General features: G+C 38.9%; 1 pseudogene; it reads left to right on the top strand.

The window, feature by feature from the left end:
• Nucleotides 1-13,662: 13,662 nt before the first annotated feature.
• Nucleotides 13,663-13,812, top strand: LOC148132214 (5.8S ribosomal RNA; annotated as a pseudogene).
• The last annotated feature ends 12,206 nt before the right edge of the window (nucleotides 13,813-26,018 follow it).

Consider the following 26,018-nt stretch of genomic DNA (forward strand, 5'->3'; position numbering starts at 1 on the left):
TTGGCATGTAAGTGTGAAAAATGTTTACTTGCAAATTGCTAGTAAGGTTAACAAAGGGCCAGCAACACAAATGGGTCTGTAATAATACTTTACATCAGTGGTGGGATTAAAAAAAAATTACTACGGGTTCTGTGGGCGTGGCTTGGTGGGCATGTCTTGGTGGGCATGGCAGAGAAAGGATACCACAAATCTCCATTCCCACTCCACTCCTGGGGGAAGGTTACCACCGGTTCTCTGAACTACTCAAAATTTCCACTACCGGTTCTCCAGAACTGGTCAGAACCTGCTGAATACCACCTCTGCTTTACATTCAACCTTATGGATGAAGGAAAAAAAAAAGAGAAAATAGATCTTAATCATGTCATTCAAAGAAAATACTTTTTCTCCAGCTTTTCTCCTGTTAGGTTGCACAATCCTGCATAGTCTGTCAAACTAAAGAGTATGCAAACTTCCTTTCAAGCAAGGGGACTTAGGACTGGGTTTGTTTTCAATGTTCATGGATGACTTACAGGAAAAGAGCCAAGTGACAGGCATCACTTTCAAGGAAGTTGTTTGTTTATATCCAAATCACCTTGAATTGTCAACTAATGCTGAATTAACCTCAGTAATAGCTAATGATCCAGGTACATTTTAAGTTAGACCTCATTTAGTTGTACTAAAATAGACATTTTCAAGGATTTCCAATCAAATGTACAGTACATTTTGTACTAACATTAACATTGTTAATGACATTGAAATCAAAGATGGTGGCGTATAACTGGCAAGGTGAGGCTCTCGCTCCGATGGTCATTTGATCGCGAGTGGGTCCAGGGGTGGGATACGAAAGGGTTAACTACTGGTTCGGGATTTACGAGCTTCCCTGCCCGCAGTGAGCCGTGCCTGTAAATCATCATTAGCAGTCATTAGCACACTGCTGCCTGAGAAGCAGCCTTTGAAACAGCCCTCTTTTCTTGTTTTTTTAACTTCAGCTGTGCCTTGTTCGGCAGCTGAAGTTGAAAAATCGGGAGATAAAGATCAGGTAAGAGCACGGGTAGGCGGGTGGGCAAAAACATAAGCAGACATAGAACCGGTTCTATGTCTGCTGATCTTCAGAGCTACCAGTTCTACAGAGGTGGACAGAACCAGTAGAAACCCACCCCTAAGTGGGTCCCTACCGTTTCCCTTCCTGATTAAAAAAAATAGTTGATCGTGGGAAGATTTGCTATTCATCCCCCATCAAAAGAGACTGTTAGGTCGCCACCTGCATCATTGAGGCAACATTAAAGTTCTTTTCCTGCAAATCCCACCTTTTAATCTCTCTTTTTCTCTTTTCTCTTTTTTGCTCTAATGTGCAAATGCATTATTACAAAATCTATATACCGCTAAAACTCCATGTTTCTTTGTTTGTAAACTTCAATTGCACAAAGCAATGCATCATAGGGCAACAACTTTTGAACCAAGGTACTTCAAATGGGTTAACTTGCAGAATACATTACACCCATGGGACTGAAATCCGACAAATTCGCTTCAGCACCACTGCACCTTTCTGACTACACTTCCCAGAAACCTGTACGTTGCAAGTTGCATGGAAACATGGGTGGGCCATATCCCAGGTCTCTTTCCCACCTTTCTCTGACCCTGCACCCAATTGGATGGCAGCAAACCTGATGGGAAAGCAATGATTGGCTGCTCGGGAAGGAAGGCTGAAATTTGAAATCTCTTATCAGCGGTGGGTAGCAAGAGAAGGATCGAGGGAGTAACTTGGATGCCTGCTGTTGAGGTAGGGCTGGCTGGGAGGTGCTGGTGGTCAATGGGTGAGCTTTCTTCCTCTCTGCAGGAAGGAGGTTCTTGGGGACATGCTGGAATGGGAAGCGGGAGAGCAGTTTTTCTTCTGGTCCAAGTCTCTTTGTTCCCCCTCCCCTCAGTAAAGTGGCAGGCAGTTCCACGGTAGAGGAGGAAGAGGAGTGATTTCTGATGCTCCCTGTCAGCTTCCCCCAACCATCGTCAATGGGAGAGCTGGCAGAAATCGCTCCTGCTCCCTCTGCTTTTTTGCCCACCCATGGTCATTCTATTTCTCTGTTTAGATAAGGAAATTCCTTTGAAATGATGACCCAGCAGGGCACTGGTTGTCTAGTTCCTCTAAAAAATAAGGATCTTGTAAAGATGCATAAAATAAAGGGCCGGTTTACACATGACTCTTGTTCCCCCCACTATAAATAGACAATCTCAGTTCGGGAAATAAAGAGCTTGTGATTTGATTTCCTCTCACTGTAATAACCTATGGATTCCGAATTTGTGTAGCCCCAGTAAATCATTCCACATTTGACAGACAATATGTATGCTTTATGCTAGTCCAAGAGAAAAATGTTCAATTCCTTAATTTTTCCAAAATATCTGGCTGTATACTTGTGGCTGGTGTGTTAGGGGTGTCATTTTTTTTTTAAAAAAAATAGAAAGATCTTAGTCCTAAGAAAAATCACAGTGCATGTAAAATTTACACTTCTCTTCTTTTGCATGTTCCTCCTGATAGAGCAAACAATGCAATAGAAGTGGATCTTGGCGGATAATAAGAAATGAATGTTTATTCCAGCTAAGTAGAAAGAAATACACCTTCAACTTTCAAGAAATGAATGAAGAAATGCTACTGCTTTATTGGTAAGCAAACTCTCCAGACAATCTAAATGTATGCTTTGTGGGAGGTCAGCTTAATGTTTCCTTGAGTGAAGACATTTGAAAGTATCCCAAGAGATAGGGGTTAAAACAACCTCTAAGGATTATCTATTTTTGCAGACTAATGTGTTTTCTTCCACTGGGCATAATTTAATAAGCGTGAATGCAGAAGGAATCCAATTTCATACAGAGGAGATGATTGCTGTAAGCGTGTGCACACACAAATACACACTCCCCTCTGTCAGCATTCACTTCCCCCGCTGCCATTTAATAAAGACAGGAAAGACAACCAAAGCAAGGAAATCAAATTAGCAGTGATTTCAAAATACAAGAGAAAAAAAAATGAATTGGGGAGATGCCACGAATAACAGCAGCTCAACATATAGTAGCTGATCTGCTAAATGATGAGAGAGAAAGGGAATTCAATTATCAAACCAAATTCCCCAAGAGCAATTGACTCCCTGGGTGGGAGGATGCTGCAGCTGGCACGTCTCAACTCTGATTTGCACTTACTTATATCAAAACGAACTAAAAAAGAATCTCCACCCTCCCTCACGTAACAGTTGTTCCAATTTTTAGTAATACTATGCTATTAGGGATGAGATGTCATAAGTAAATGGAGGCTTTTCTGATTAGCTGGTCAAGCTAAAATAGTGGGAGCTCTGGGCTTGTAAATTGAAACCAACATTACAGAGAGAAACGGGTGTATATGTAAGGAAGAGAGGCCTGTGCTTTTTTCCCTCCATACTTACAATCTAAATTTTAGACTAGAGTCTAAAATCAGCCTCTCTTTTTTTGTTCCTTCAATTCAGTTTTTGATTATTTGTGGTTGCCTGGTTTATTCACTGCAGTTTGTTAAGCAAGGCTTTTTGCAAGTGATTTGCCATTACTTTGTTCCTGGGGCTGTTCAGACACACTGGCTCAGGGATACTGAGATAGCTTCATGCCTAAGGTGAGACTAGAACTCATTGCCTCCTTAACCACTATGTCAAATTCAGACTACAGCATGAGTGATGTACTGAACCAGAGCAGTTTTCTTTTCAGGTTCTAAATGCAGATTAAATGATTATATCAAACTGTTTCAGTGGTGGGATTCAATTTTTTTTACTACCTGTTCTGTGGGCGTGGCTTGGTGGGCGTAGCAGGGGAAGGATACTGTAAAATCTCCAGTCAGAGGTGGTATTTGCAGGTTCTCTGAACTACTCAAAATTTCCACTACTGGTTCTCCAGAACTGGTCAGAACCTGCTGAATACCACCTCTGGTCCTTCTTAAGTTTCTTCCTTTGACAATTAATCCATTAAGGGGTTCCTAACTCTCTTGCTTGGTTGTTTCCATGTTAAACTGTTTGCATTTAACATGTCTTGTGTGTTATGGTCTTTTGTTTGTATGAAGAAAGTGGGTTTTTTTTCTGGATAAAAGTGACATTCTAAACTAGATCATCCTATTTTAAAATCTGGTTCAGAAATCCAAACTGAATAGATTTGGATAGCAGAATCAAACTGAGAATTCAAGGTGAATTCCTCTTATGATCCAAATGGAATAAATTATTGGCCTGTAGATCAGCCTTCCTAGCATTTTGTATTCTCAGATATAAGGGATGCTCTCTTTGAGTCTGTGAATCTGGGTGACTGGCTAGAGTAGGGCTGTCAAACTCCCAGCCCACAAGCTGGATGCGTCACATGCTGGCCACGCCCTTATACGTCCCGTGGCGACACCATGATAATGTGAGTTTGACACCCCTGGGCTAGAGGGAGTCAATGATGAGGGAACCCAGGTTTCTGTTTTTGATGAAGGGAAAACTATTATTCACACGTGTATACTTTATATCAGGGCTGAAGTGCTGAGGACAGTAGAAAATACCAGGTCTCCTTTTTTATTTCACTTAGTTTTGATCTTTTGCTATCATATTGAAAATCCTCAGCAAATGATAACCTGACCCCCTAGTTGCTAGGTTTCAAAGAAGATTGCTTACACAGTGCTCTCTCTCTCTCTCTCTCTCTCTCTCTCTGTCTCTGTCTCTCTCACACACACACGCGTACACACACACACACACACACACACACACACACACTCACTGGTGCCTTCAAATCCGTCCTTACTTCTAGTAACTTCTTGGACCAGTTCCTGCAGTTTTCTGTTTTGTTTTTCTAATATAATTTTTATTAAGGATTTTAATTACAGTAATAAAAAAACTAATGCAAACTAAATTTTGCATATTGTTACTCAGATGATATGAATAGTTTTAACTACTAATTGTTTGTTATAAATTTAGATGTTATCATATTTAATATAATTTTAATGTTTACATTATAATTTAATAGAGGCTCTACCCTGGACCTCACTTATAGAAGTTAGTTAGGTTGTTTTACAAATGTATTTTAATTCTGCCTTAAACTTTATTTTGTTTATTAAGTATACGACCACAATAAATTGAATTGAATTAATGCAAACTAAGTTTAAAGAAATAAAATATCATGGAAAGAAAACTGAAAGTGCAAGAAAAAAGAAAAAGAAGAAAAAGAAGGGAGCCAGCATTGAGAATATGTATTGGAAGAATTAGATGAAGATGGCATTTTCTTGTTTTCCAGCCCAACTTTACTTTCATCAAATGATTGACACAAATTACCTTTCTCCAGCAGGGTGACTGGCAGCTGTAATATAATCTATTCTCACTTCTTTTGGCTAGAATGGCTTGGATCACAGTCTTTTTGAAATGAGAACATAAATTTATTTACAACTCTATTCTACACTCTTGAAGGCCAAGACTAACTATGCAACACTTAACCTATCAGTTTATAGAATGAGCTATTTTCAGTATTTATCTTTATTGCAAAAAACAGGTGGATAAAAATAGTTCTATTGGAAAGTTCAATAGCAAGCCAGACTAAAAGGACCAATGACTACATTAGCTTTCCATCAACAAAGAAGGATATACCATGTTAGGACTTTTTCTGTGTTGACAAACTTGATGATTATTTTTCCTCCTCCTCCTCCTCCTCCTCCTCCTCCTCCTCCTCCTCCTTCTCTTCCTCCTCCTTCTCTTCCTCCTCCAATCCTCCTCCTCCTTCTCCTCCCCTTCCCCCACAATCAATCAGAATAGAGCTAGAAGGGACCTTGGAGGTCTTCTAGTCCAATCACCTCCTCAAGTAGAAGACCAGTGACTGTCCGGTCTCTTCTTAAAAACCTCCAGTAATGAAGCACCCACACAACTTCTGAAGGCAAAGCTGTTCCACTGCTTAATTGTCCTCACTGTTAGGAAGTTTTTCCTTAATTCCAGGTTGCTTCTTTCCTAGGTTAGTTTCCATCCATTGTTTTTTGTCTTGCCTTCTGCTGCTTTGAAAATTAAGTTGACCCCCTCTTCTTTGTTGCAGTCTCTCAACTATTGGAATACTGCTATCATGTCACCCGTAGTCCTTTTTTTCTCTAGACTGGCCATACCAATTCCTGCAACTGTTTCCTATATGTTTTTGTCTCCAGGCCTTTAATCATCTTATTTATTTATTTATTTGTTTGTTTGTCAAACATGTACAAGATAACATCTTAGTTGCTCTTTTTTGCACTTTTTTCCAAAGTCTTTTTTATAATGTGTTGACCAAAATTGGATGCAGTATTCCAAGTGTGGTCTTACTAAGGATTTATAAAGTGGTATTAATATTAAACATGATTTTGATTCTATGCCTCTGTTTAAACAACCAAAGATTATATGAGCCTTTTTGGCTGTGGTCATACACTGCTGGCTCATGTTTAAGTGATTCCACTAGGACTCCAAGGTCCCCCTCACTTTCTCTCTCTCTGTTATAGTTTTTGAGCCAAATTTCACCCAATCTGTACTTGTACCTTTGGTTTTTCCTGTCTAATTGTAAAACCTTGGTTTTCTGCATATTAAATGTCATGTTGTTGGATAGGGCCCATTGTTCAAGTCTTTCAAGATCTTTTTGGATCCTGAGCTTGTCTTCTGTGGTGTGGCTATTCCTGCTTGCTTAGTGTCATCTGCAAATTTGATGGGTTCCCCTTATATTCCCTCATCTAAATCATTTATGAAGATATTGAAGAGTACTGGACCTTAGACGGAGCCTTGTGTACCCTATTACTTCCTTCCTTCCATGTAGATTAAGGACTTCTCACTGAGTACAGTTTGTCAGCCAGTTACAAATCCATTTGGTTGTGATGCTGTCTATCCCATATTTTGCTAGTTTACCAAGAAGTAGATTGTGGTCTATTTTGTCGAATGCCTTACTGAAGTCTAAGGATACTATGTCCACAGCATTTCACTGGTCTACTAACTTAGTCACTTTGTCAAAGAATGAAATAAGATTGGTTTGGCATGATCTGTTTTAACAAACCTGTGCTGGCTTCCTGTTATAACTTCATTTATATGTAGATGTTCAGAGATCTGTTTCCCCCCTTCCAATATTTTCCTAGGTATTAATGTTAGGCTGATTGATTGATGTTATGCTCCTCCTCGCCTGTCTTTTGCTTCTGCTTTCATCTTCTGCCTTCTTATCCTGTTGTCCGCATCCTTGCATCCATCATCAGAGCAGTAAGTACTCATTCATTTCTTCTGCCATATAAATTATAAGAAATGGGTACCTCATCATCCTTGGAATCATGAGGATTAATAATTAAAATTAAAGAATGTCATTGAATAAATGTGTTTTCTGTTTTAATTGTGTAAGGATTTATTTTCCTAAACAAGATATTTACCAAATAGCAATGGGCATCTAAGAATAGTTGGCTTAACTTCTTTCAGCAAAGAACTGCGTCAATTGGCCTCCATCATAGCAGACGAGCTTTTACATAATACAGTAGGCATAAAGTGGTATAGAAAAAAGTGATCTCAAATATATTGTAGGCTTGGGCCAAGTACATTATTAAAGACCCCCATTAAAGATTTCAAAGATCAAAATTATGCACAGAAACAAACTGTTAATACATGCACATCCCCCAAGCAATCAGTTCATTTCAACAGGTTGTGTCAACTCAGTTAGAAACATCTATAATATTCAATTTCCATAATGAACTGAGTAGCAGAATTGATTCAGATTGTTGATTCACCTCAGAAATATGCAGTTCAACTGAAAATATCAAACTGATCCAGTGATATGGCAAAAAGAGGTGATTTGGTGAATTTGTCTTTCACTGAAATCTTCAGATTTATTTATTGAAACAATTTATACATCTGCCCACCTCACAGCAGTAAATAGGCACATTCCTAATAACCAATGCAGTTTGTCTGAACAAGTGTCCCAGGTCTTCTATTCTTTTGCTGGAGATGGTACAATTTTTAAAGCTCTTCAAAAGTTGCTTCAAATAGATAATCCAGCCTGAATCGAAGATCAGCTTGAGCTCATTATGGATACCTACCTCTGAATTTTCTCCTGCTCTTGCCAAAATGCCACTGCTCCACTGAGAAAAACATCATTCAACTTAGACTCCAAGTGTTAAATCTCTGTACCCTGTGGGGACTCTGCTTTCTTTAATTTTTTTTTAAAAAAAGCAAGTATCTATTATTCCGAGCAGTAGTTTCAATTGTCATGGAACCGAGCTGTTAGATCTATGAAAGGCAGCTCTGATTTGCCACAAAGATGAAGTGATGCACCTCATTGAGACAAAGCAGTGATGCAATTTGGTTTGATAAAGTGCTTTGTGGAGATTAGTTTGCAATCTCCTCCAGCACTGCCAGAGCTCACAAGTCTCTACTTGCTATTCCAAATGGCTGTCTAGAAGAAGCAAAGTAAAGCAAGGAACTGTGTTGTTTCATGAAGCCACTTCAAGGGGCTATTTTGCTCAAGCTTTTGGCAAAGCAAAGAACCTACTGAAGGTCTCCAGTTGTCCTAATAACTCAACACAAAAGGGTATTGGCCAGCCCAGAAAGTTAACCAGGTTCATGAGGTAAAATTACCAGGGGAAGGTGTGTCTGTGTGGTACACCTTTCTTCCTTTCCATGAGAGGGCAAAAGTTTATTTATTCAAAATGTTTATATATCTTCCCATCTTATAACTTGCTCTGGGTGGCTCCCAATCAAAGTTATATGATTAATGTGCAAGAAGTGAATTTGTATAATTTTTTCTCAGTGTTCCTTGTCTCCACAAATTGCAGCATCTTATTTTTCTTTGAACAGAATTCAGTTTGCCTTAATGTAACAATGCATTCACATATTTTTTAGATCTTTAAAATTTACTTATTTATTTAGAAAATATATATAGCTGCCTATTCTCTCACAGAAACACTAGGTGGCTTAAAATAACTTCTTAGTTATAATAAGTTGGGCTTTCATAACAAAAGATCCATATGGGAAAGACATAGTTAGCCAGAAGGATCCTTTAGCTACTGAGGCTGGCTCCTCCCTGATCCACTGAAGAATAAGAGAGAGGGGAGGAAAAACACAATCGGATGTACAAGTGGAACCTTGTGTGAGCTGAACAGTCCTATAAATTTGTGAAATATCAATAATAAACAAAATTTTGTTATTAAAGTCTATCTCAATAAAGTATAGTTTAGTCATCCAGTGGAATCAGTTTCTTGATCTGGATTACTTGGTAGGATTTTTTTTTTTAAAGCACCCAAACCATAATTTTTTTTGCCTTTGGAGCCTAACTAAAACACACTTACTGTGTTCCATCCTGCTATATCTGCCCCTAGCTGCCTTTTATTTCCTGCCACACGTTGATTTACTGAGTTTGTATTTTTCATAGCATGGGCACTATATTAGGACTAGTTCACCATTCCCACCTACCTACCCCCCAGCAAATGTGTCAAACCAGCTCAATTATGATGCATTTTTTCTTGAAGTTAAAAATGAATATTTGCTTCCTTGCTGTCAGTAATCCTCATTTATTATATCGCGTATGGGTAAATATGGATTGCTGTGATCAAAACTCACCTTGGGGGTATGAGAGTATGTACATCTTTTCTCCTTCTGCTTTTTATAAATAATTTGGCAAGAGAAATAATGTCCTTGGTGATTATCTGTAGATTCCTCTTCTCCTCACCTGCCAAATAGTGAAGTCCCTGAGTCTTTTCCTTAAAAAAAAAAACCCTAGAAGCCAGCTTAAAAATACTGACAGCTGGCACAGGACCCAACTACCTGTTTCCCGAGAGCAAAACTAACACATATCTCAGAAGATCAACAACAGAATAAGGGTATTTATCTGTCAGCGTATCTTGTTCCAATCCCTGGCTTGGCTGCATGCACTGGAGTGGTGCTGAAACTGATCCAATAGCTGCACCATCTGCTCTTGATTGTAAACATGTGTGTACAAAGTGACTGTCACTTAAGCTAATTCTGGGAAATGATGGCAGCTCATTTGGATGCCCCTTTCAAATGTTTCTTAGAGAGAGAGAGAGAGAAAGGAGCCCCTTCCATCTTTAACAGTCCTGACTGATAATGACAATAGAATGAGTTGTTGGGGTTTTATTTTGCTTTGTCTTCAAAAGGTTTAGGATGGGCCTTGACACATGCTTGTACCCAAACCAGAGATATGTGTATCAAAGTATAAACATAACAACTAAAAGGATGACTTCTTGTATGCTAAGATCAAAACAACATCAAATGCTAATAGATTAATTAGCACTCTGAGAGCGCCAGGTTGATGGCGTATAACGTTCCAAAAATCTACCTTGATATTTTGAACATTTCTTGAAGGATAGGCTTAAAAATATATATTCAGTAAATCAGATATATACTGTAATTACCAGATGATCTAGATAAAAATAAACAGCATTTGGATCATGTGAAGGCCATTTATTTCCCCAAATATCCTTGTCTCTTTCCTGGACTCTGACACAAACCCATCATTTCCTTAGGAAGTTCCAAAGAGCCCTGTAAGATCAGGCGTTATGCCCTCTAGCCAGCATTCAGTGGCCATAATGGCCAATTGGACGCACTTGGCACAGAAGCCTGGAGGGCTTCTCCTGTTACTTTTCAGCAACCAATATTATTGCACACTGCCTGTGATACAGGAAGATATAGGAAGTAATAAGCAACAGCAATATCATGAGCCACAGATAGTCTGAGCCTCTGAACCATTGCAACCAGTTAAATTGGCTGCCATTACACATTTGCCAGAGGCAAATTCCATCCCTTAACTCAGTGCTTGTATGGAAAAATAATGTATTTTCTTCCATCTTTCCTGATTTTCCTTGCATTCAATTTCAGTAGATGAGCCCACTTTTTAATATTTCTGAGAAAGGGATATTATTTATTTATTTATTTACTAACATGCCATATATAGGCTGCTCCAATCACTAACAACTAGCATGTGTATACATGTAAGTATGTATGTATGTGTGTGTATACACATACACACACTTACTAATATCCAAGTACAAGTATCCACACACATACAAATAAAATCAAAACATATCAACACACACACACACACACACACACACAGAGGGTACATCATTCATTATATAAGAGGACAAAACACTTCTTTGTGTCCAAATTATGCATGATTTTTTCCACTATGTCTTCTTTTCTTTTCTTCATTCTAAGTTAAAAAATGCCAGTCGCTGAGTTTTGAGTTTCTTCCTGATAACTTAAACTACAGAATTTCCCTTTTTACAATAGCTGAACACTGAGTGATATTTTTTTTAGCTGCTTACTGTGAATCCAAGATCCTTTTCCTGCTCAGTCACAGTTAGCAAAAATATCTTAAATTTATATGAGAAGTTAGAGTTTCTTGTGTCAATATATATTGCTTTGTGTTTCTTTAGCCTGAACTGCATCTGGCATTGTGAAGTCTATTTACTATTAGATCACTTGGGAACTCCTAACAAATCCCTTTTCGATTTTTCTAGCCTTCTTGAGTTCCTGGAGGAAATATGGGATATAAATCTAACCAATCAATCAATCTACAATTTGATATCACCGGCAAAGCCACTTCACCACTCAATCTTAACTCCAGATACGTATCTGAATCTGACTCACTGCCCAGCCAACTCAGCTATTACTGTTTCTTTCTCAAATGCCTCTCCAATTTCATTTTCTGACTGTAGGATAGTTTGAGTTTCTTGTCAAAGAATGTTAGGGCCTGGTATCAAGAGTTATCTTCTCTGAAATGGAAAAAAGAGGAAGTGTCTAAAGCAGGCTTATCAAACTCCCGGCCCTTGGACCAGATACATCACGCGCTGACCACGCCCATGCCCAGTTTAGCGAAGGGGAAAAAAGTCCTGATACATCACATGACACTGCCAAGACAATGTGAGTTTGACACCCCTGGTCTAAAGTATCAGACCCTCTGTGCCATCAGACACTGGTACTGATGCCTATGCAGCAACTGGCCCCTCTATTCCTGCCCTGGGGCAGCAATCCCTGATCCAGACTAAGAGCACTTCTCTACCCTGGAGACCTCTACCGGTATCATCTGAAGAAGACAGAGAATCTGTTGCTTCCCTTTATTCTCACCTATGGTGGGCAGAACAACTCTGTAAAACATTTTTAAGGAAAAGTTCCTATTTATGAGGGCTTCGAGCAAGCTTCCCTAAACAGTGCCTTCCATATGTCTTGGGTCTCCAAGTGTGTATATTTGTCCTACCTTTTGTCACCTTTCTGAGCTTGCTGTCATAATATTTTTATATGACAGATTGTTTGCTTACAGCAAATGGGAACATATTAATTTTTTTTAAAAAAAGATGAATGTCCAGTGAAATAGCCATTTTCCAAGGGGACATTACATACCACTGGAAGAAGAAAGTTCCTTACTCCCTCCAAATAGCAAATGAGAACCTAGTTAAATTTTGACATTGTCTTCTAGAGAGGTAGGAAGCCTGCTTCATATCCTCCCAATGGTTCATGCATGTTATCCATGCAAGAGTAGACGTGGGGAGGTTTTAATACGTTTTTATCTGACATTTAATAGATATGATATCATGCTGTAAATATTTTTTTTCTGAAAAGAAGTGCATACCTATGAAATGCAAATTTCATTTCAGTCTATATAGAGATAAGTTACAGTGATTAGTGATTTTTCTCATTTTCTCTCAGCCAGTCAACAAGAGGAAGAAGTCTTGTCTCATAGCAAGCCACGGGTTGAAAAGGATAGTCTCTAAGGCAGAGTATGTTTTCTTTTGAAACGTGAAAATAATCCCTAAAGTAAAACACAAAGAATTCAACAATCACAGAAATTCCAGCTATTACAGACTGGGAATTCTGGGAGGTGTTGGAAGCTTCAGCAGGATGACTCCCAGGAGGGGTTTGTCTTGATGACTGAGATGTCAGATGGCTAAGATGTTTACCCATATTACATTCTTAGCCCAGACTCAGGCTCCTTTTATCTGTTGCCTTGGTGATGGCTCTCCCCCTATCCTTTCAAGGCCACTCCCTTTTCCCTCTATATCAGTTGAGTGAGCAGCTTCAAAGAAGACCAGCTGCTTCTAGGAAGCCATCTGATGTCTCACAACTGGCTTGATTCTGCAAGATCTACTGAAATGGTGTGAGGAAAAGGAGGAGCAAATTACATTTTGCATATGATTTAATACCAATCCTTAAAAATATATTGTACACATGGATCAAAGTCTGTCTGCCATTTGGTTCATGTATAAAGTAATTAAAAACAGGGCCAAATTTGTAGAATCTGAAAAGCCTTTATGTGAGAGAGCCAATTTGGTGGAGTGCTTAAGATGCTGGGCTAGAAACTGGGAGACCGAGTTCAAAATCTCCCTTAAGCATAAAAGCTGCATGGATGACTTTGGATCAGTCACTCTCTTTCAACTCAGCTCACCCCACTTCATAGGATTGTTGTTGTGGAGAAATAGGAGGTGAGAGCATTATATAGCAATAGCACTTAGACTTGCATACCACTCCACAGTGCTTTACAGTCCTCTCTAAGCGGTTGACAGAGTCATCCCCCAACAATACAGGTCCTCATTTTACTGACTTCAGAAGGATGGAGGGCTAAGTCAATCTTGAGTCCCATCAGAATCAAACTCCAGGATGTGGGCAGAATTAGTCTGCGATACTGAATTCTAACCACTTTGCCACCATATTCCTTTCTTGATTTATAAAGAGTTAGGGTTAGGTGGGTGACTCAGCTTGTGTGTCAATGAAGAATGCAGCTAGCTGCTAGAATTAATGTGAATTGCAGGACACCTTGATCATAGACTCTTCAAATGCACTTGTGGCCATGGGTTCCTCCCGGAGCTACGCCATCTGAGTGTCACAGACAGTTCAATCGCTGTGAGTGTGTCCCACCCCCTGGGTTTGGGGGCCTCCCCACCCAGCTTGGGGATTGGTGTCCGAGTTTCTTCCAGGTGAGTACCACCTTTGATGCGGCTGGAGTTCTCAGGTCAGCGCACCTCTTTCCCCTCAAGTCCAGACCCTGACAGCTTCCGTCCCACTCAGCTGGCCGGATGTAAATCTAAAAACAATTACTAACATTTATTACACTAAAATCTGTTCTCAATCAACCATAAACATGTGAAACTGTAGTTAACCAGACCACAGATAATGGAGACCATCTAAACCTGCCTTGTTGTAAGTACCATTCCTTTTTTACATATTTCCCTTTGTGATCTTCTTAGCTGTGAGCAGAGACCTAGTACATTCTTTCGTGTCATATCTATTTTTAACCACTGCATAGTCATTTGTTGTGGTCAGGCAAGTGAACCATGACTGAAGCAAAGGGATGGTGATATCAACCTGCTGCTCCTTTTTCCTTTTGTCTTTCCTAGAGAAAAATCTGGGTTGGCAGATGTGCAGAGCCTCATGAAATAGATGGAGGGCAATGAGAGTGAATGGAGCATAACCCTTGCACATCCATTTTTCTCATTTCTCTCCTTCTCACACTCACGTATATACACACACACACACACACACACACACACACACAAGATTATTGAGGAATAGTGAATCTTTAAATTCTCCTTGATATTATTGTACAATCACTTGCCTGGCGCAATTGTATTTCAATGTCTAAGAGACACATGAGAGCTCCAGAGGGCTTTATGAAGCTTATGGCTCATGGGCTACCCATAGTGTGGCTTCAAAAAAAGGACAAAATAATGGGTAGGAGTGATAGAGGCATCTAGCCCAAGGACTAGGTGGGAGTAAAAATATATATTGGTGCCAAATTCTTAACCCAACTTTGTCAGTTGATGTTGCCCAAACCTATAGAAAGCACCTTTATGCTACTGTGAAATCTGCACTTTGTACAAGTTTGTAACAGATTTGGAACTCTAAAAATGCACACAGACATTAATATATTAAGGAAAAACACACAAAGCCCACGTGTAAAGGAAAAGAATGCACAAAAATATGTTAAATTACCCAAACATTATTTTCAGAAAATGTACCCCTGAGATAAATGTGTTCATTTGGGGAAAAAATGCAGATGAAAATCTATATGGTTTTCCAGGCTGTTGTCATTGTTGTTGCTGCTTATGCAGGCCAGATTCACAAATTGACCCAGAAATGAATTTACAGCTACAGGAAAAAGCAAGCCTAACAAAACCACAATGTTGCTTCCGCAACTCTTCCTCAACAAAATGTTGGAGCAGCAGTACAGTCTGCTGCATCTATATGACAGAATTATACCTGACTATCCCTTCCCACCTCCGCCTTAGAGACAACAAGGAAAGAGAAATAATATTGTTGAGGCTCCTCCCAAAAATATCTTAAAATGGGCCATGCAGATGGAGAATCTACACTCACAACTTGGGGGGGAGGGGGGAGTAAATCTCTGGTAATAATTGAAAATCAGCTAAAAATTATGAACAAGATACATCTCCTTACAGGAAGAGAAGAGGAGGGGAGGAGAGGAGAAGAATTGATAGGGATGGTTGAGCTTAGGTAGATATCTTCATTCTCAGGGGCTGAATGCACAGTGTTCTGTTGGCAGTAAAGAATTTGCTCAAATGTAATAAAAATAAGACGGGGCGGGGGAATGGGGGGGGGAGAAAGGAACTGATAAATTCACTGACTGAATCTTGAGCAATGGGAAATTGTTTTTTGAACAAAGCCTGAAGAGCTGGTGTTTTCCCCAAGGATGAAAGAGAGACAGTAGCAAAAAAAAAAAAAAAAAAAAAAGCATGATTAGATTCCCTGGATAATGCAAAGAAACTTTTTTCCCCTTAAAACAGTCCTAGAGATAGACGAAACAGCCAAATATATCCATTATTCCTTTTATCAAGTGGAAAAAACAAACATGCAGAGAATACTTAACCTGTTTTATTCAGCTGATAAACACATCCCTGCGGGTGGGGTGGGGTGGATGGAATCGTACGCTTATCTTTTTAAGGTATGTCTTCTGCACAAGCTTTTTTTTTTTCAAACTTTACAAAATAATATTTAAATTTTCAATATTTTAAGTGTTTGGATATACCAAGCACTTCCAAAGTTTGTTAGGAAAAATATAGAAAGTAACAATACCCTTCTTCATAGCTTTGGAAACAAAAAAATAGTATGAGAAGAAAGCCGAAATTTTAATTCCAGGGTTTCCTTTAATACGGAATCAGACACATTTTATTATTTTTTGCAGTGAATCCAGGTTTATAAAGTTGCTATATTATATTTAATAAATATTTAAAGTAAAGTAATTATTTTTGTGTCTGTACATCTCAGTTCACATTGTCATCATTTGTGTCGGCTGTAAAAAGAATTGCCTTCAAGAGCTGGGCTAACTGGCATACATTGTCCTGTGCTATACCTCCTGAAGAGGACATTTCTTTCAAATCGCTGCTTTTGAAACAAAGTAGAAAATTAGAAATGGTAGATCCTTCTGTAGAAGCTCTCACCAAGTCAAAAGTTCCCATTAAAATAATTAATCACCTGTCCGAACGGTATCCAGAGAGTGCATAGGAAACTCACAAGCGTCTGACATTATGAAACCTTGCTGAAAGACCTGAGGCTGTGACTTGAGCAGCACAAATATTCAGAAAAAGGAGCCAGAAGACAAAGCAGTTCAGATCAGATCAAATCCAAAATGCAGTTCTAGTAAAAGACATGAAAATGAATAAGTATGGGGGACAAGACGAGTTCAAGAACTGTGACAACCACAAAGCAACACAAGTCATTACATTGTGCTTGGATTAGGCAAGGCAGAATGACCGAAGTAAGACCATTGAATCAAAGGCCAGAAAGATTCTATTGCTGTAACCAATCCCTCATTTAAACTTGTTAGTCCCACGGAGACGTCATGTAACTCAAAGCCTTTAAGAAACACTGTATGGCTGTTCATGATGCGGTTTGGTGACAGCTGCATTCATGATTTAGGGGAGCAATCATAAATAATGTAGCTCTCTAATAACTGATAATAAAAACATATTCCAGTGGTTGTGAATTGGTAGCATGAATAAGATGAACTTTTATTTTCTTTTTATTATTTGTAAAATGAGAATGAAAATCTTGTCCAGAAATGACATAAGCGAACACAGGCTTTTACAGAGTTGGAAGGGACCTTGAAGGTCTTCTAGCTGAACCCCCTGCTAAAGCAGGAGACCCTGTATCATTTCAGACAAATGGCTATAACACATTCTTCATTATAATCATCTTTAATTCGTAGTATATATGTGCACGCTTCAAAAATGTTTTGGAAGGTAAGATTTGGATCTTATATGAGCACAGCCACTTCTGCTATTCATTACAGCACACTTGACCCTGAAAAAAGATCCGGTTGCTTTAATGCATCACATTCCTAAATCAACTTGAGTTTGATGCAAGTTTTCAAGCAGCCAAATTACTTCTTCAAAGTATGTGCAGCCCCTAGGAATATTAATGTGTCCAGAGGGAAGGGCACACCAAAACCTATCAATCAAAAATTGTTATATTAGAACAGTGGTCCCCAACCTTTTGAGCACCAGGGACTGGTTCCATGGAGAGAGGTTTTTCCGTGGATCAGAAGGGGCATGGTTTTATGTGCTGCTTGCATCCCCCAGATGGGGCTTTGCTTGTTTGCATGGCCTGGTTTTTGGCATGCTGTGGACCAGTACTGGTTCATGGACTGAGAGGAGGTTGGGCACCCCTGTATTAGAGGAAGGAAAGAAGACAATAAAGAAGGCAGGAGGGAAGGAAGGAAGGAAGGAAGGAAGGAAGGAAGGAAAGAAAGAAAGAAAGAAAGAAAGAAAGAAAGAAAGAAAGAAAGAAAGAAAGAAAGAAAGAAAGAAAGAAAGAAAGAAAGATCTGCTATGAATGCTAACTCTTCCCTCTTAATCAGAAAATGCACCCATGTTTACTGCCTGTAGAGCTGATGCTTACTGTCTTACGATTTATATTACACACATCAATACCAAACATTTTTTTAAAAACGATGAAACAGAATAAAAGCACAATCCTGTCTACATGAAGGTTTTTCAGGAATTTTTTTAATGGGAAAAGTGATATCAAGCATATGCTTAACATGTCTAATAGAGCCGATACGTCTTTTTTATTCTTAACACTCCGTGGGCAGATTTTTCTATCCAGCAAGCTGGAAGAAATCTCCGGCAAATACATACGCATGTTGAGTTTAATTAGAGAAAGAGAAAAGGTAAACAATGCTAATCTTATGGTCGGGTAGGATGTGCTCACAAGCGAAGCCAGAAAGTACACCTGGTATTCTTGGCACAGGTTTTTCCACTCCTTTTCCTGCAGTTCTCTCTCTGAATTAGTAAGCACCAGAATTTTCTTTCCCCAGAGAAAAAGTGGAGGAGCTACTTTTGCTCTAGACCAGTTGTAATATTATTAGTTAGAAATGCTGCCAGCCAATGTTTGCAATGTTTGCCTACATACGCATGGGGTTGAGTGGTGTCCATGTTTAATTGTGCCAGGCATTTTTTATTTCCTTGATTTCCTTCCCCGTATTCATAGTTCAACTGATAAGGGAAATCCCTCATTCATTGGCTATAACATTAGCCACACATTAAAAAGGTTTTGGCTTTCATTTGACTTGAACAAACTGAAGACTATGGAAAAATTTCTCAAGTGCTCTTATTTAAGTGTCTCTCTGTGTGTACAGGTAGTCCTTTACTTGTGACCATAATTAAACCAGGAGTTATGTTTGTTAGTCATGGCAATCATTAAGCAGGTCACCACGTGACCGCTCCCAATTTTATGACCTTTTTTGCCTTGGTCATTGAGGGACACAGAAGTCGTTAAGCAAGCCCTTTGTGCTGGGGGAAGTAAATGCTGAAACCCAGCCAAAAAATGCCAAAAATAAAGATGAGCCAGTTACCATGGGCCCAAAATGCAATCATGTGACTGTGGGTGTATATGTATGTGTGTGTGAATCCATCAGAACTTTGAAAATGGGTTGTAAGAAGCTTTGGGGAGGTCTGTTGTAATTTCAAATGGACACTAAGCAATTGGTTGTTAAGCGAGGACCTGTGCATATGTGTGTGTGTGTGTGTGTGTGTGTGTGTGTGTGTAGTGTGTAGTGTATGTGTATGTATATGTATGTATATTACATGTTGTGGACAGTATGGGAAAGGTTTTACTCTCTTTTTTGTGAGGGGCTTAATAAGCAGGTTTACATCAAGAAAAATCTAATCTTTTTAAACAACTTCATTGTATGAGAAAAAGGGATAGAACCAATTGAAATTGCCATGCGACTGAAATGCAATGAGAATACATGAAAAAACAATGGGTAGGGTAGGGTAGGGTAGGGTAGGATGAGATGAAACCAAAATGTATATTACAGATATGCAACACATTCAACTGAATCTTGGGATGAATCAGGCTGATTTTAAGAAACAATCCAATTGTAGAATTGTTGGGAAGCTTTGTGTGTGATATAGTGTATCAGGGAACTGTGAAAAGGTAGAAAATGCCTGCAGAAATCATAACAGTTCTCTGCCTTTCACTTTCATCCCCTTACAAAGCCTTGGGATAAAAAGAAGAAAAAGAAAGAAATCTGGATTTAATCACAAGACATGGTTCATGAGGATGTAACATTTGTAGCTTTGGGGGAGGACCACAATACTGTAATTTGCTTGCAAATGTCACTTAATGTTCTCTCCAAACAACAAAGTTATAAAGACTTACATGAATTTAAAAGAGATTGGTTTGCTTTTTCTATAAACTTCCTTCTGAAATTTGTCAGGTTTCTCCCCAAATGCTATGCTTGGCATTATACTTCTAGACATCCAGCCTTTCCATTACAAAAGTCTGATTTCATAGCTGAAATGGAACCAAGCTTGAAAAAAGAAGTTTCTTAAAAGAAAAAGGGATAAAGATTTTAAAAAAGGAAATACTTAAAAAAAAGCAATTTCCAATTTTTTTACAGCAGTTACAGACATAATACTGTTTTCCTCCTCCAAAATTGTACAACATAGCTTCCCTCATCCCATACAGATAGTCCCTTATTTTTGACCATTCATTTAGTGACTGTTCCAAGTTACGATGGCCTTGGAAAAAGTGACTTATGTCCTGTACTCACACTTTCGATCATTGTACCATGCCCATTGTCAGATGATTGCAATTCAAGCCTTTGGCAACTGGCTCACCTTTAAGGAGTGCAGTGTAAATGGACTGGTTGCAGCATCCTATAGTAATGCGGTCACGATTTGCAACATTTAGCCATTTTCTGCCAAAAAAAACCTGCTCATTTGGGAAGCTGAATTTGCTTAAAGAATGTGGGATTCATTTAACAACCATTGTAAAAAAATGTTCTTAAATTGGGTCTGATGGAGGCAGGCAGGCAGGCAGGCACTGAAATTGCAAGATGATTTCAGAAGGCAGGAGAAGAAACAATGGATGGAAACTAATCAAGGAAAGAAGCAACCTAGAATTAAGGGGAAACTCCCTCACAGTGAAGACAATTAACCAGTGCAACAGCTTTGCCTTCAGAAATTGTGGGTGCTTCATCACTGGAGGCTTTTAGGAAGAGACTGGGCAGTCACTTGTCTGAAATGGTATAGGGTCTCCTGCTTGAGCATGGGGCTAGACTAGAAGACCTCCAAGGTGCCTTCCAACTTTGTTATTCTGTCATTCTGAAAGCTGTCCTCTTTTTATTGCTTCATAGCAGTTAGAAATCAGGATCTAATACGATGCCAGATATCAATGACAGTGTTGATGGTTGGATGTGATGGTGCTCAGTGTGAGAGGCTCCTAATGCACATCTAGCAATGACCAATATCAACAGTTTTCTCTTTATTTAACCATTCCCAAATGTGCCAATACTGTTTTTCCACAAAAACCCTAATTACCTTTTGGCAGGATTTATTCCCATGGAAGGGCTGACTACTGTACGCTATTATTTAATCTCTTTTCAAAACAATCAATGTTAAAAATATTTCCTTTTCTGTTGGGTTCCACTCTTGTGTTTTGTTTTGCTTAAATGTAAGGGATCGTGCCTCCAGATTCCACACCTATTTTTCTGATATTGGAGAGGTGATATTTTTTGCTGTGCCTGGAAATGACACTCCATCCCAATTAAAGTGTTTAGAAGACAGAGACATCTTTTCCCATTATCAACAAAGGGAGGTTTGAAAATGTTACAGATGCTAGCATTAAGATGCTAAATGCATCTCACGACTTTGTTTCCATCATATTTGAAACCAGAATAGGCTTAGAGAGGAGTCTGAAGTGCTGGCCATCTTGGACAGTTACCCTCTCTGTGTTGTTTTTGAGTTAGGATCCATTGTAAAGGGCCCATAGCCTCTATCTGAGGGCAGAAAAGGAGTGTCCTGGGTGGTTACCTAACTAGTTGGCCAAAAGGTGAGTGATGATTGTGCTATTCCTAGGGAAGTATTTACAGTATTTGAGAGGTTGCCACAAAGAGGACAGGAGTCAACTTATTTTCCAAAGCACCAGAGGGCAGGACAAGAAAACAATGAATGGAAATTCATCAAGGAGAGAAGCAACCTGGAATTAAAGAAATTACTACTAAGACCAAGGAGACCCAGGTTCTTGTTCCACCATCATCTATAGAAGCACACTGGGTGACTTTGGGGCTGTCATTCTTTCAACCCAACATGATCAAATGGTAAGAAGGCAGAGCTCCTGAACAAAATAGTGGAATATAGATGTACAAATACAAACCCAAAGAAGAGGGGATCAACTTGTTTTTAAAAGTACCAGAAGGCAAGACGAGAAAAAAATGGATGGAAACTAATCAAGGAAAGAAGCAACCTGGAATTAAGGGGAAACTCCCTCACAGTGAAGGCAATTAACCAGTGGAACAGCTTGCTTTCAGAAGTTGTGGATGTTCCACCATTGGAGGGTTTCAAGAAGAGACTGGGCAGCCACTTGTCTGAAATGCTATAGGGTCTCCTGCTTGAGCAGGGGGTTGGACTAGAAGACCTCCAAGGTCCCTTCCAGCTCTATTCTGATTGATTGATTGATTATTGAAAAGTAGGCGGTGGGAAGAACGAAGGCAACGCAGAGCAACATTCAGCAAGTAATTTTATTTAAAAATAAAGGGTTGCCTTGGCTGCTATGAGCTAACAGGGTGGCTGGCTGACAGGCAACAGCTGATGCCGTTTGACAGCTCCCTTTTATAGTCAGCTGTCAAACGGCATCAGCCAATAGGAGCAGTCCGTGTTCCCGCTGCAAACACGGACCCGAGTGAGAACTTCAGCACAGTCTTAGAACGCAACAAGTATCATTTGGAAATAATATCTGGAGAGTGGCAATAATCCCTGAGGCACTTGGCTCTTTGGGATTGATTACCTTTGGTTCCTATTGGCCCACAGATATATGAAGGGCCACCTGTGTATCTCTATCTCTGCAGACAAAAGTACCCTGAGCATCATTGAATGAATGCTCCAGAAAGCGAGTCATCAAAGAACAGAAGAGCTGGCTACCAGAAGGAGTGCAAAGCAAAGAAGTAGCAGATAAGTTACCTTGGTGAATTAAACACAAACCATTTTATATCACCCTTTAATAGTCAACCTGAATAAACAAGTTGTTACTTCTCTATTTATTTATTTATTTTTTTGCCAATAGTTACAGATTTAGCTGTACTTTTTATTGGTAATCATCTTAAAACCAACTTTTATGTCCGGCAACTACTTAGTCCAATATTTGGTGACTTACCGTAGTTATTTCCAAATCTCCCTAAGCCCATTTTCTCTCAACAGATTTTAACTATAGTCTTCTAATGTACTGTATTTGTACTGGGAGTTCTAGTATTGAAAATACCTGTACAATGATTCCCATATAGACAATCGTAAGGATTTGTCTAACTTACTGCCAACATATTATTATTGTTACTGTTATTGTTGATTTCATCCAATTCGCATACAGTAAAGATGAAAAGTGGTCATGACACAAAGGTGTTGAAAATCAGATCTTCTTTAACCCATATGGTTAAATCACTGCAATTTGAGAATTTGATAAATTAGATGCATTTTCTTCTACTGGCACATATTAATTAGAAATCTGTCCATATGGCAGAGGATGCACCAGGAAACAGTAGATAGGATTATCAGTTATGGAAAAGACGAGAATATCTCTGAGCCTTTAGGTTTTTTTTTAATTCTAGATCTGCCTGTTATTTTAAGAGTGAGGTTCTTGTCTTCTATCACACTGTCAAATGAAAATGATATATACATGAATAGATCACTCTGCAAATTATGTCTTATGGTAAACTCTTAATTCTGTTTTACATTCTGAATACACTCTCCGTAAATGTATTGGTCTCCATCTTAGACAGATTCCAAGTGGTGCAGTAATTTACTGTAGTTTTCAATTGTGCAGGAACGATTGCAACTCTTTACCTGATCACCTGGAATAAGTCTCGCTGAACCCAGTGAGAAATGCTTCTAAGTAGATTTGTATAGAACTCTCCTGGGCGCTTACAATAGTAAAGGCATTATTACTATGCTTACAATAGTAAACACACTTTACATAGCAGCTGTAAACTGCCCTGAAGTTAGAGGCTTACTTTTGAATAAGCGTGCTAAAATTGACTTACTTCTGATGAGGTTGCCAATGTCATGGACGATGTCGCCCAGATAAGGCCTGCACTTTTATTAGCAGACAGCGATCTCCAGAAAGAGACAAGTCATGCCCTTTAACAGTATACAGATATGTTAACAATGAAGGACAGTCATTTGGCTATGCAGACCACCAAAGTTATACTTAACCAAGCAGGTTGGAAGTTGATGGAAAGGCTGATTTAGGACAAGGCTTTGAAATCATTTTGCATGGGTTTGCTATTTCCCTAAAAATCTTAATTCATAGCTTGCAGATGTTCCTAGATCTGGAGATTCTCTTGGCTGCTGGTATGGCAAGGGCCATTAATGAAGGTTTTCCTGACAGATTATGCTAGCCACACCTTTCCCCATGTCTTGACAACATGCTGCTTGATCAAATGTGAGGTGTCCAATTTGGGTCTGCCTTTGATGATTAGTAGCAGACGTTAGTGGGTTCACAACACAACAGCAACAATCCATCTCATTTTAGTTCTTCTTTCTTCTTTCTTCTTCTTCTTCTTCTTCTTCTTCTTCTTCTTCTTCTTCTTCTTCTTCTTCTTCTTCTTCTTCTTCTTCTTCTTCTTCTTCTTCTTCTTCTTCTTCTTCTTCTTCTTCTTCTTCTTCTTCTTCTTCTTCTTCTTCTTCTTCTTCTTCTTCTTCTTCTTCTCTGCCTCCTATCTTATTTCTGGCTTCAGTGCATTGACTGTGAAGGTTCTAGATGGTCATGGTCATTTGGAAGCAGTCTCCTGTCAAATGACATTTATTTTTCATTTAGAAAAATAGGCTTAATTCAATTTTTGTCCTCTGAGGTAGTGTTTGCTAAAGGAGTGAGGGCCTTTATAGGGATATCTCCAGTGTTCTGAATTTTCCTGTAAGTGATCTTCCTATAGTGTTTTCTTGGACCTTCAGCAATGTATGCTGGGGCCTTCAAAAATAGGAAGAAAGGGGTAGATGTGATTTGGCTTTTTCTTAGCATTGCTCAGGCTATGGGAGTCCTGATCTTCTAGAGGATTGGTCAACCGTGTCAAGTTGCACAAAGGGTTAAGGTTACCAGAGCTTCCTGACTTCTCTTTGTTTTTTGTTTTTCTACTGCTGTGGTGGGGAACAAAATAGATACAATAGATACAAAATACAAAAATAGCACACAATAGATACAAACTCAAAGTTAACCGCACCAAACTTGATTGCAGGAAATACGACTTCAGCAATAGAGTGGTCAATGTCTGGAATACTCTACCCGACTCTGTAGTTTCTTCCCCAAACCCCAAAAACTTTAACCTTAGACTGTCTACTATTGACCTCACCCCTTTCCTAAGAGGTCTGTAGGGGGCGTGCATAAGCGCACCAACGTGCCTACCGTCCCTATCCTATTGTTTCTCTTATTCTTTTATTTTTCTTATATGTACCCATTTCATGTATTCACAACTATGTATACACTTATACTTATTATCTTGTAAACAATTGGCAAATCAAATAAATAAATAAATAAATAAATAAATAAATAAATAAATAAATAAATAAATAAATAAATAAATAAATAAATAAATAAATAAATAAATAAATAACATGGCCGTTATAACTATGGAACCATTTAAACCCTGTAAGCATTACGTAGTAATTGCATTTATTTTTTCAAACGATAGGGTCATCATGGAGGTTTCCAAAAGCAAGAAAGGATCACGTGAAGGGGGTGCAATTTTCTTCAGGGAGAGACAACATACCATACCTTTCATGGCCACCTCTCCTGGTTAGGATGGTTTGTGAAGCTAATCTGAAGAGGTTTGATGCAAAAAAAAAAAATCACTGAAACAAAGCTTTCTTTCAATGTTCTCCACAGGTCTAGTGGTTCTGGATAAATAACTGATAAGTAGCTTTTATGTCTGTGGTAGATTCTTCTGCTGGGCATGGGGCTTTCTTTCCTAGGGCACTACTATACGCAGGGAAGGATTATGCAGGAGGGTGCAGAGGATAAAAAAATCCTCTGGAGGCTGCAGAGGATAAAAAATCCTGAGGATCACTACATGGCGGCAAAGAGTATTTTTATGGCTATTCTCATCCATGATCACCAGGATTTTTGCAATCCAATCAAAATAGGGAAGACCCTATTCTTTGCCACATTGTCCTGTCTTTATCCTCCCTCCCTCCCTTTTATCTTTTTCTTTATTTCTTCTCCTCAGGAAAGAAAATAAGGCTTTTAACAGACAACTGGATAGTTGGTGGATGAATCTCTATCCTTCAGTGATATATGACGCCAAGGATTGTTACTGACTGTGTGTGTAAGTATGTGGCTGTGTCTAATCACATTATGTAGATTGTGATAATTGTTGGTATTTAGTGAATTTTTGATTATTGTATGCTTGTATATTCCTGCTATTAAGCCATCAAAGTTAGACAATTGTAGTGGCATAAACACATGCACAATAAATAAACAAACAAATAAATAAATAAACAAAATTCCCTGCCACCACAACTCTCTTCTTTTGGTTATTGTTTCCAAACACCTCCCTGACCTTCAGTACTTTGTTTTCAGCCTCTC

Source organism: Notechis scutatus, chromosome 2 (assembly GCF_049901735.1).
Source record: "Notechis scutatus isolate UNSWTSFEM ecotype Mainland chromosome 2, rNotScu1.2, whole genome shotgun sequence".
NCBI lineage: Eukaryota > Metazoa > Chordata > Lepidosauria > Squamata > Elapidae > Notechis > Notechis scutatus.